We start from the raw sequence: 8,188 nt of genomic DNA on the forward strand, positions 1-8,188 counted from the left end.
CGTGTGGCGTTACATTATAATCACACAACTGGGCTTTTGCACATTCTGTTACCGCACAGCGAAAATATTGGGGGTAAAAAATAAAATTAAAAAAAAAGAAATATCGGTGAGACTGTCAGAAGGTGGGGGACGATGGGAGGTGGGAACGGAGCTGCCCAGGGCGCTCGAGCCCCGGATTTAACACAGGGTTTATCATGTCACGCAGCACTTCTGCCTCCGGTCTCCCCATTACAGAAAGGGGGACAGTAGGAGCGCCTTGCATTTATACCGCTGTATGCTGTGCGTGCTTGTAAAGATTTATTTTTTTTTTAATGGTTACCTATTAAATATTATGCATTTGGTGTTATGCTAGTATTCTAAGCGTTACTGTAATCGTGTAAATATTTCATTGTAATAATATTGCATGAATAAAGAGAATTAGTTTTATACGTCAAACTAGAAAAATACATTTAAACAAACACCCACAGTATGTACAAAGAGACAGACAACTCCCGAATACAAGAAATTTTGGATGAGGAATAGCCAAATCCTATTTTTTATTCATACCTACGCTGCTTATGCTATTAATATCTGACTTCTCTTTTGTGACTTCAGGCTATTTTAAAAACGAAACCTTGTTACCATGGAGACAATAAGCCGGTCAGCACATCTGCTGAAGAACAGGGCAAAAAATTTTTAAAGTGAGAATTTCAAAGGCTCAGACTTTTATGAATCCGCGCCAATGACTCCATCAAATACACATAAGGGATCCTGTTAATTTAGTTAGCTGTCACCTACCAGATTTCTGCCAATCTTATCAGCTGTTACTGTGCACCAGTACCCACTAGCAGAGACTGCGGCACTACGAGCACTGGCACGCTGAGGAGATGAATCATGTTCCACCTCCACGTGCTGCACTGACCACGCTCACGGAGCCGTGAGGACAACAGCTTATTATGAATATAATCCAATGAACCTGCCTGAAAGGTTGATAGACGGCTCCAAACAAAAACAAAAAAACAACTGGGGGATTTATTTTTTTTTTTTTTTAAAGAATGCAATCGTGATCATTATTTGCTTGCAAACAGACACACACACACAAAAATCTTTTTCCTTTTCTAACGGAACACGAAGTGGGAACATCATTTGACATTCAATTAGTACCTTAAGAAACATTCAATTAAGCTTCCCGGTGACACAGAGATACGCAGCTACACTCGCCTTCCAGATGAAGAAACGAAACTCACAGAAGTCTGCTGGCTTCTTCGCGGTCAGATGAAGTGATGGCAGAATTAAGGAGAGAAGCCAACTTTCCTATTCTTTGTTTTATAATAAAAAAATCCATTTAAGTTTCCTTCTACTGTTATTTCACCCTTGTGAAGCTTGTCCCCCACCCACCTCCTCCTCCCAACCGTGCAAGGAGAAACCCAACCAAGGCAGGATTTTGGGGCGCCTGGGATCAAAGCAACACCGTTAGATAGGACAAGGCAGCTTTCAGGAAGGCAGATGTGCACACGTACGGGTGACAGCCACATGCCACCAGCTGTTACCAACAGGGAAGCCAAGAACAGGGGAGACGCTCCAAGTCCTTCAGCCTCTCAAGCCATATCAGAAGACAACTCTGGAAAAGCTATCAGCTGCGTATCCCGTGACTCTGACTTAATCCACACAGGCAGCATCCCATAGGAAGTTACGGAGAGGAGAAACGTCATCTAGAAGTCGTCAGCACCGGTAAGCCCGATGGTTAGAAGCTGCTCAGATATAGCACCCTCCATCACTGAAACACGCGCAGCAGTAGCAAAGCGTGGTTCTATTTGACAGCCTTCATCGTTACAGTATTTCTCCTAATTGCAGTTGTCATTACGAGCCTCACCAAGGGTCACAACAGACCACGTCTTCCAAACCCGGCTGTGCCCATCGGTCCGATGGTTTCTCTCCAGCTGGCAGGAGACAACTCCATGCGAGCTCTCTAACCCATCGCAGGCAAATCTGGCTGTGGGGGCTCAGATAGTCCCGAGTGGTGCAGCCTGGCACTGGGACAATCCACGGGCTCCGGCAGGGACCCGGGTACAGCCCCTACGTAGCACGCAGCCTAGACGGACACAAGGGGTGGCCTCATCTCTGTCCTCCAGAAGCAGGCTGTCTTCAGAAATCACCTCTGTGATTTGGAAATTAAATTCAGGCCACGACGACATCGGTGGAAAAACACCGATTTCTCCCGAAGCTCACAGGACCTTTTGTAAACTTACTCCATGGTGCTGTACACAAGAGAAAACTGCAAACCAGCCTCAAAGTCAAATGGTTGTTGGGGTGCGAGAGCAAGACGCTCCGCGGACATCTATTTCGGTTCAAGCATGCCTTACTTTGCCTTATTGTAAATCTACATATTTAGGTTAAATCAAAGTAAACTGGTCTTAAGCTCAGTTTAACTTCAAAGATGCAACTGTTGTATTAGCTAACTACATCGATTTAAGAAGAAAGGTGAGTTAAAACAATGTCACTCTGCCACGCAGACAAGGCTCATGTTCTTTGGAGAAAGGGCTGAATCTTTTATTCACCTGTCAAACGCTTTAACAGTTTCTAAATGCTGTATGGAGAAAAATAACGATCCAGTCCTGTGTCTAAGGAATGTTCATATTCTATGACAGTAAGTTATATTTTAGAAATTAATGACTCATCATAGAATTGAGCTCATCCTGGTAAATTACTGAAATTCTAATCTGCTCCTTTGCAGATATATATTTTATCAAGCTAATCAGCATTTGATTTTGAGAAATGCCTGGTTCATTGCATATCTAGGTTGGAATGGACAACACTACTCAGCATCATCCACCTCCTGCGCACCAGAAAACCTGTATTACAGAAGACCAAAATCTCAAGAGCATCAACTGAGGTCTCGTTTCATTCTGAGGAAAATGATTTTGAGACAAAAAAATGCAGAATTGAAGGAAGAAATCAAACGCACATTAAAAAGTTTGTTAAGAAAAGGTCACTGAAGCTGCCTACATACAGCGCTGACGAGCAAAGACCAAATGTTGATTCCCCCTAATTCAGATCATTACTTTACAGGACAGTCAGCAAAAAACATCAACTACAAAACTCAGTCCTGTACGTCAGGCCATGCATTGCTCTCACAAACATCAGTGTACGTAATTAAGCTAACATCTGCCAGAGCCGACGAGCGACCTTGTCCGCTTTGCATCTGCGAAGGCGCACCTGAGGTGGGAACTGGGCGGCCGTATGTCCCGTGTGCCAAGGGAAAGGTTTTCAGACTTTGTAAATGACAAACTAAACTCAGACACCCTTAAAGCTTCCCAAATCTGATCTACAACTATTTTTCCTTGAGTAAACAAGAAGATATCTGAATGTAGATGCCAATGTCCAGCTAGAGTCCACCGCTTGGTCCTGCAGGAAGGACACCACAATCCCGTCTCCACACACACAAAAAAACTCATCTGAAAACAAAGCAACAAAACTCTTGAAAGATTCTTACTTTTTTCCGGTCAGAATGCCATTAACTTTTTCAGAAGTTGTTACAGCTTGAGAGCTGGTCTAATAACAGAAAACGCTGTTTTTCTTTTCCTGTCGATACTACATAGGAAAAATGATATTTAAAAGGGGGGAGCACAAGCACTGCCAGAGATGCAACACCAGGTGTAACGATATCTTAAAAGAAAATTGACTTTAACTTCAACTATCTCTAAATATAAGCAGCAAAAAACTTCCAGAAATAAACTGCATCTCTAAATATAACTTTATGTGAAGCTAAACGTGCTTGGACTGAACGGGTACACTCGGTGGCTTTACTTCGAAGTCTCTGGCACGAGCCGGAAAGGATTTCCACCGATTGCTGTGAGTGTTTCAAGACTTTATTACAAGGCCCTGCTGATATCGAAGAGCAGACAACTCTGTCTTTCACTTCAAGCATGTGAGTTATGGTAACGTTATACAGCGAGGCAATCCGGCACACGAGCAGAGAAGTAACCGCCCCATTAGGGACCAAACCATCGGTCCACTGCCCGACTTCAGTTTTCATTACATCTTCGGAAGTAGAGCTACTCTGACTTGACATCTCTTCATCACCTCATGAAACTTAACTGCACAACACCTTCTTTAAATGAGGAAGGGCAGGCCGAAGGGAGACCTAGAATAAGGAGACGTTCCATCGCACCTGCACTAAGGGCTGCAGTTTGGTTAACAAAAAGCAAAAGGTCTAAACATTTCGCGCAGCCCCAGTCGGAGCAGGCAGAAGGGCTCCGCCGCGGGGAGACGCCCGGCCGAGTTGAGGAGCGAGGTGGAGGAGGAAGGGAGGCTGAACTTCCACCTCCAGCACCCCAGGACCTCTGCTCAGGCCTCTGTCAGCCCACCTCCGAGTGTAAAAGCCCCTCTCTTGGATGCTGACCTTCCCCTGGGGATCCCCAGTCCTGTCATGCAGATGGAGCCATTTACTGTGTGGCTTTTCCCTCCCAAAATTGCATTATCACATGCATAAAAGGTTTTAAAGGCTGCTGGCACACATTCCTACAGCTGCAGCCCCGGCCCCGCTAACTCACCTGGGACCACCCGCAGTAAAAAGGGGCCACCGTGGCGCTTTCTTTGGACAAGAAGTGATGCTCTAACGTGACCTTTGGGGGACTGTTGTTGTTCTTCACAGGTCACTTAACTTTTCCCAGTCAAGTAAATTCTATTAAAAAATCACAAGCAATAAAACTGATGCTACCAGAAGTCAAAGAAAAAAATAAATTGCACATACTCACAAGTCACACCCTGTCAGACTAAGTGGTGGAAATGTAAAATCTTCCAGAAAAAACAACAATGAATTATTATTACAGCATTTTGCAAAATTATAAGCATATGTTTTCAGCTGACCTACTTATTGTCTTATAATTGACTTCTGTCCCTTAAGGGGGTTCTTAAATATAATTGAGCGGCACCTGCCACGTAAGAGGAACAATTTTGCACACCCGTTCCTTGCTCAAATACTGCACTTAACAGCTTCAGCGCCAGGTTTACTCGCAGCCTTCGCCGTGCCACTGGAGACAGAGGTGCCCATCCAACAACCTGGGAACCTCCTGCACCCCAGGTCACTCCAGGACACAAGTGATCTTACTCACTGGAGGAGGTCTTATTTTTTTATACCAGCCCCATGATTTTCAGCACATACCTACCCGTTCCCGCTTGTACATCGCTCCATCCGTGCCTTCCAGTGCAGCGTTTCCCGCAGCAAGAGGCAATTACGGGCACCGCCAGCTTCCCACGCTGGAGATGCTGGAATCGGTAGCTCTGCCCTTGCTGACACACGCGTGGGACTCAGCGCGATGGACCGTCTTTGCTTATCGCCACGCGGTGTTGACAAAAATGCAAATTCAAAAGCTCGTCCAAACGTTATTCCCTTACTAAATTAGATTGACCAATGGATTGAAACCAAAAATTAAATGCAACATAATGAAAAGTCAAGTAAAGAGTTCAAATCCGGGGGACCTGCGCCTCTCCTGACACAAAAGGAAACCAATGATAAAATTCCCATCGGTATTTTGGACTTGGGCAAGAAGCTGGTGCACAATTCTTAACGCAGACGAGATCTACAAAAGATTTAAACTCTTTTGGGACGTTTGTTGGAAATCCTACTGACAGAATTGCAATTTTTTAAAAATTATACCTACAACCACCACAATGTTACTTGAAGTTAACCCCAGGTATTAGGACTTGTTTTTCCACTTATGCCTCAAAAGCCTGACTGTTATTAGGGAAAACCTCACGGCAGGAGGAGAGGACAGCAACGCTGGGCAGCTGGAACCGCTCTACATCTGCGGAGCCAAAATCCCCTGTTCTCAAAGAAAAACCACTAACTGCAAAGGTTGAGAAAACGGTCTCATTCTCGCACTAAAGGAGCAGCAGAAACACCATTGTGCAAAGGAAACGCTGTCCTGAGGAGCTGAATCACCCCATGGCGAGGAACATCACATGAAGTCCACGGGAAGGAGCAGTGAGAGCCTCACGCCGGCACGTCTCCAGCTCAGGCCCGCCGCGCTCTCCCCCAGCAAGGGGGAGGCAATCCCAGAGCTGGTTTTGTTGCTCAGCTCACACAATTCAAATCAAATCTTCTCACTGGTATCATGAAGAGAGCTACCGCGCTTGCCTGTTTAAAAGGTCTCAAGGCAGTAAATCACTGAGGACCTTTCGCTGTTTTAAATCTCGGTCTGAAACGTCACCTTAGAAAGCAATTTGTCTGCTCCCTTCTCATTTGTGGTAAGCGGGTTCCGATACGGATCAATTCATTTTACTATATATTGCACGGAGCTGAAATTATATTGATGTGGTAGGTTCAGCCAACACGGCATCGTCCTCTGCCAGGGCAGCGCAGACAGATGCTGGTGCAGAAAGAGCCCCGGTGCCGGCGCTGGCGTGGATACGCTGCCGGGACCCCTCGGCTGCCGCGTGGCGGGACTCCCAGGTCTGCAACCGTGACGGAAGGAAAAACATCCCACCACCCGATTTTTCTATTATTATTTGGCAGCACCCCTCAAATGTGTCACCGAACGTAAAGCAGTCGCTCGGGGGTGGGGGGGAGGTCAGAAGTAAAAGCGAGTCCCCCCCATCTTCCCCCAAAAAAGACAACAGACAAACAGACGTCGCAGCACGCAGCACTTGCGGCGCATACCACGTCCTGAGACACGAGACAGAAGAAAGTGCAAAGCGCAGGAAACGTGTCCGCGTGTTTTGCACACGGATGAGGTGTGTGACGCCGGCTGCGTAATTCAGCTGTGACGCCCAGCGCGTCTGTTTGAGGAGCCAGCTCTTCCACACGAGCAGCGGCTTTCCCCGGGGGGCTGGTGCGAGTGCTTCCACGTGCAAGGTTTTCAAAATCCCACGTCGCATCCTCGCTCCCTCAGACACCGAGTGCTCCGGGTGATGCCGATTACCCTCCGTTTGCCTAAATCACAAGCCCTCAGTTTCCGTGTGAGCACGGCACGAAATCCACCTCTTGAAGCAACACTTCTGACAAGCTGAAAGATTCTCCAGGACATCTCCAAGAAGGGCCCACAGCCGCCTGCAACATCTCCTCAACCGCCACGACAGACTAACACAGGCTGAAACTACCTTTATATTTATTTATTCTTGTTTCAACTCTAATTTACGTGGCTGAGATCACATTAAATGTCAGATTCTTACTGTGACTCTCACATCTCATTCTGCCGGTGCTGGAAACGGGGACTGCCAGCCCGACACCGCTGCGGTTCTGCTCTGGGCCAGAGCGGTGACGAGGAGACACCGCAAAGCAAAATAAAACTTCCCTGGGTTATTTATATCTCTTTCTCAGACAGACCGACCTCACAACTTCCACATCCTGAGCAAAATACGCTTCCACGCATGACAAGCATCCCCAAATTTGTCAAGGGCCCAATTCTGCTTTCCTTGCGCTTCCTTATATTTCTACTAAAGTCACTGAGGAATCTGGGGGTGTGTGGGATACAGGTTTGTGCCCCACGAAATGTTCTACCTCCTTTACTTTTAAAGCAAATTAATAATGTTTGCTCCAAGAAGCACCTCTGAAGAGAGAAAGCGATGCTTCAGCGAGACTCGGGATGTTAGTCCTTATTTTACCAAGGGACAGCTGGCAGGCAAGGGTGCAAGACTGGAAATAGAAAAGGAAAGGGTAACTATTAGCAGGAGGCTTCATCTAGATCGCTAACGCTACTCCTGTACTGCCAGGGGAAGCAGGGCTGCTGTATAATTAGCACCGACGAGACCAAAGCCCCAAACTGAGGTGCCAATGCTCTTGAGACCTTTACAATCGTTTTTTTTTTTCCAGAAATCCTCAAGTCAGACGATCGCTAAAATCTCAGCTTCCGTTCTTTACGAAAAGTGTATTTCTTCCCCCCACTGTAACAGGGAATCACTAGAAAATCAGCCCAGCGTATAAATCGCAGCTCGGGAACCGAAGGCGAACACAACACACGCGTTTACCGGACTAAATTATGACTTCAGTCGGGTTTTTTAGGCCCCTCTCCTAATCCTTGAGCTCTCTGGGTTTACAGTTTTTTAAGCCCGGCTCTGTCCTCTGCCCAAACTCCCCCGGCTTTGGCAGCAGAGGGGACGGGCGGCAGTCGCAACTTGCGCGCGCCCCGGGGCTGGGGCCAGAGCATCCCCCGGCAGCGGCAGCGTGTCCAAAACCCGCTAAAGGCGGTGGTTTATCAACACACATCCC

This window comes from Aptenodytes forsteri, unplaced genomic scaffold (genome assembly GCF_000699145.1).
Source record: "Aptenodytes forsteri isolate BGI_AS27 unplaced genomic scaffold, ASM69914v1 Scaffold174, whole genome shotgun sequence".
In the NCBI taxonomy this organism is placed as follows: domain Eukaryota; kingdom Metazoa; phylum Chordata; class Aves; order Sphenisciformes; family Spheniscidae; genus Aptenodytes; species Aptenodytes forsteri.